This window comes from Triticum urartu, chromosome 7A (assembly GCF_056163025.1).
Source record: "Triticum urartu cultivar PI428250 chromosome 7A, HENAU_Tu73, whole genome shotgun sequence".
Classification (NCBI taxonomy): Eukaryota; Viridiplantae; Streptophyta; class Magnoliopsida; order Poales; family Poaceae; genus Triticum; species Triticum urartu.
The window spans coordinates 221,978,768-221,983,538 of record NC_141879.1 but is presented as its reverse complement, the minus strand read 5'-3'; positions in this window follow the sequence as shown (position 1 = coordinate 221,983,538).

Genomic DNA, 4,771 nt, shown 5'->3' with positions numbered 1-4,771 from the left:
ACTCGGTAGGATTTTTAAACACTTAGGCGAGCACTGGGCTGCAGCTAAGCCTCCGAGTGGGAGTCTGGCTTACCACTCGGTAGGATTTTTAAACACTTAGGCGAGCACTGGGCTGCAGCTAAGCCTCCGAGTGGGAGTCTGGCTCACCACTCGGTAGGATTTTTAAACACTTAGGCGAGCACTGGGCTGCAGCTAAGCCTCCGAGTGGGAGTCTGGCTCGCCACTCGGTAGGATTTTTAAACACTTAGGCGAGCACTGAGCTGCAGCTAAGCCTCCGAGTGGGAGTCTGGCTCGCCACTCGGTAGGATTTTTTTTACAAACTTAGGCGAAACGGATTCGCAGCTAAGCCACCCACTGGGGGATTTCACACGCAAACAAAAGCAACAACAATTATAGGAAAATTTGTAACACTCTTGTCTTTGATAAATAGACTACAGAAGTTTTTCTTATTACATCTCATCCGAGTGAGAATTCAAGTGTGAAAGGGGCGGAGCAGTTCTGCATTCCAAGCTCGTGGCTCATCGATCTGGCGATCGACATTGTAAAGGTGATACGCTCCATTGTGGAGGACTCTGGTGACGATGAAGGGACCTTCCCAAGTAGGAGCGAGCTTGTGTGGTTTCTGTTGATCCACTCGGAGGACCAAATCTCCTTCTTGGAAGGCTCGACTCTTCACATTTCTGGCATGGAATCGACACAAGTCTTGCTGATAAATGGTCGATCGGATCATAGCCATTTCTCTTTCTTCTTCCAAGAGGTCGACTGCGCCTTGCCGGGCTTGTTCCGCTTCATCTTCGGTATAAAGCTCGACTCGGGGTGCATTGTGAAGTAGATCACTCGGCAGGACTGCTTCCGCTCCGTAAACCAGAAAGAACGGAGTTCTTCCAGTCGACCGATTCGGGGTAGTCCTCAATCCCCACAGAACCGACAGAAGCCCATCGACCCAAGCACCTGCTGCGTGCTTGAGATCATGCATCAGCCGAGGCTTTAGTCCTTTGAGAATCAGACCATTTGCCCTTTCTGCTTGTCCATTCGACTGGGGGTGGGCGACCGATGCGTAGTCGACTCGTGTGCCTTGAGAGGCGCAAAAAGCTCTAAACTTGTCTGAATCAAAGTTTGACCCATTGTTGGTGATGATGCTATGCGGGACTCCATATCTGAATGTTAACTCTCTGCCGAAACTGATAGCAGTGCAAGCATCAAGATTCTTGATAGGCTTAGCTTCAATCCATTTGGTAAACTTGTCGACTACCACAAGCACATGTGTGAAACCGCTCCTGCCTGTTCTCAATGGGCCAACCATGTCCAGTCCCCAAACAACGAAGGGCCAGACGAGTGGAGTGGTCTTCAGGGCTGATGCAGGCTTGTGCGACATGTTGGAGTAGAACTGACACCCTTCACACTTGTCGACTATCTCTTTTGCCATTTCATTCGGTCTTGGCCAGTAAAATCCCGCTCGGTATGCTTTAGCCACAATGGTCCGAGAGGACGCATGATGACCATAGGTCCCCGAGTGGATATCATCAAGGATTATCTGACCTTCTTCTGGTGTTATACACTTCTGACCGACTCCAGTCGCGCTTTCTCTATACAACTGTCCCTTTATGACTGTAAAGGCCTTGGATCAACGGACAATCTGTCGAGCCTCTTCTTCGTCCTCCGGGAGTTCCTTTCTCAGGATATACGCGATGTACGGTATCATCCAGTCAGGGGTGATTGCCAAAACTTCCATGATTAGGTCGACCACTGCTGGAATTTCAACTTCAGTCGGATCTGTGGCACTCTTTGGCTGCGGGGCTTCATCTGTAAAAGGATCTTCTTGGACTGATGGCGAGTGGATGTGTTCCAAAAACACATTGCTGGGGATGGCTTCTCTCTTGGAGCCTATCTTTGCCAAATCATCAGCCGCTTGATTTTTTAGTCAGAGGATGTGATGAAGCTCTAACCCCTCGAATTTCTTCTCTAACTTTCTCACTGCATTGCAATAACCAGTCATAGCTGGACTTCTGACGTCCCATTCTTTCATCACCTGATTAACCACCAAATCTGAGTCGCCATTGACCATGAGGCGACGGACGCCGAGTGAAATGGCCATGCGCAACCCATACAAAAGTGCTTCATATTCTACTTCGTTATTGGAGGAATCGAAGTGAATCTGGAGAACATATCTGAGCTTATCTCCTCGGGGGGAAACCAATACTACCCTAGCACCGGAACCATTCAGCATCTTAGATCCATCGAAGAACATGGTCCAGTGCTCCGAGTGAACTTGAGTCAGAAGTTGCTGTTCGATCCACTCGGCGACGAAATCTGCAATTGCTTGGGACTTGATAGCTTTCTTTGCCTCAAACTTGATATCTAGGGGAAGAAGTTCAATCGCCCATTTGGCCACTCGACCAGTTGCATCTCTGTTGTGCAAAATCTCTGATAATGGAGCGTCGCTGACGACTGTAATGGAATGATCAGAGAAGTAATGTGCAACCTTCTTCGTGGTCATATAAATCCCATATACAAGCTTCTGGTAATGAGGATATCTTTGCTTTGAAGGAGTCAAAACTTCAGAAAGATAATATACTGGGCGCTGAACTTTGAAGGCCTTTCCTTCTTCTTCCCGCTCGACCGTAAGTACTATACTGACAACTTGTCCTGTGGCTGCAATGTAAATCAGCAAAGGCTCCTTGCTGATTGGGGCAGCAAGCACCGGCTGGGTGGAGAGCAGAGCTTTGAGCTCTGTAAACGCTGCATCAGCTTCTGGAGTCCACTCGAACTTGTCGGACTTCTTCATCAGTCGGTAAAGAGGCAATGCCTTTTCACCGAGGCGAGAGATGAATCGACTTAAAGCGGCCAAGCAACCTGTAAGCTTCTGGACGTCATGCACACGCACAGGACGTTTCATCCGGAGTATAGTACCAATTTTTTCAGGATTGGCGTCGATTCCCCGTTCGGAAACGAGAAACCCGAGTAACTTCCCACCTGGAACTCCGAACGTGCACTTTGACGGATTGAGCTTGATATCATACCTCCTGAGGTTGGCAAAGGTTTCAGCAAGGTCAGTCAGCAGGTCGAAACCCTTCCGTGACTTGACCACAATATCATCCATGTATGCCTCCACATTTCGACTAATTTGAGTGAGCAAACACTTCTGAATCATCCTCATGAACGTGGCTCCGGCATTCTTGAGGCCGAACGGCATGGTCACATAACAGAAGCACCCGAATGGAGTGATGAAAGTTGTTTTGATCTCGTCGGGCCCGTACAGACGGATCTGATGGTACCCGGAATAGGCGTCTAGGAAAGACAAACGCTCACATCCCGCAGTCGAGTCGACTATCTGGTCGATGCGGGGGAGAGGAAAATGATCTTTCAGGCAGGCCCGATTGATATGCTTGAAATCAATGCACATGCGAAGTGACTTGTCCTTCTTGGGGACCATGACAACATTGGCGAGCCACTCGGAGTGGTAAATTTCTCGGATGAACTCCGCTGCTAAGAGCCGAGCCACCTCCTCGCCAATGGCCTTCCTCTTCTGGACGGCGGACCGTCGAAGATGTTCTTTCACAGGTTTAAATTTTGGGTCGACTCGTAGACGGTGCTCAGCCAGCCCCCTGGGAACTCCAGGCATGTCAGCAGGCTTCCATGCGAAGATGTCCCAGTTCTCACGGAGGAACTGGATGAGCGCTTCTTCCTATTTGGAGTCGACCGTCGTTGAGATGTGAGTCGGAGCAGCGTTTGGATCGGTCGGGTGAATGTGAACTGCCTTCATTTCACCGGACGACTAAAAAGCTGATTCTGAAGCAGGCTTCTTAGCTCGTAGCAACTCACTCGGATCTGCAGTCTTCTGATACTCTTGCAGCTCGACCACCGCCATCTGAGCGTCAGCAATCTTTGAGCCTTTCTCAAAACACTCTTCTGCTTTCTTCCGATTGCTTGTAACAGTGATCACACCTTTGGGACCAGGCATCTTCAATTTGAGATACACATAACATGGTCGAGCCATGAAGCGTGCATAAGCTGGCCTGCCCAAAATAGCGTGATAAGCACTTTGGAAATCCACAACTTCGAATGTTAACTTTTCCTTGTGGTAATTCTTGGAATCACCAAAAACCACATCAAGAGCAATTTGGCCGAGTGACTCGGCTTTCTTCCCAGGAATGACTCTATGGAAACTCATGTTACTGGTGCTGAGCCTGGACATCAGAATGCCCATCCCTTTCAATGTTTCTGCATACAGTATGTTCAAACCGCTGCCTCCATCCATCAGGACTTTGGTCAGTCGAGTGCCTTCGACGACTGGGTCGACCACCAGAGCTTGCCTCCCAGGGGTGGCAATGTGCGTAGGGTGATCAGACTGGTCGAATGTGATGGAAGTCTGGGACCACTTCAGATAATTGGGTGTTGCTGGAGCAACCATATTTACCTCACAATTAATAACCTTCAATCGACTTTTGCTCTCAACATCAGCAAAAATCATCAGGGTGGAATTGACCTGGGGGTACCCATCGTCACTATCTTCCTTGTCCTCAACTTTGTCCGACTCCTTCTCCTTATCTTTGGACTGCTTGCCCTGAAACTGTTGGATCAGAAGCCGACACTGTCGAGTGGTATGCTTTGGGTAAATGAGTTTACCCTCTTCATCTTTCTTGGTGTGGATGTGACACGGTAGATCCAAAACATCATTTCCATCTTGGTCTTTAACTTTCTTGGGGTTCCAAGGTCCTTTGGGTTTTCCCTTAAATTTTCCCTGGGTTACGGCCAGGGCCTCCCCAGGAGC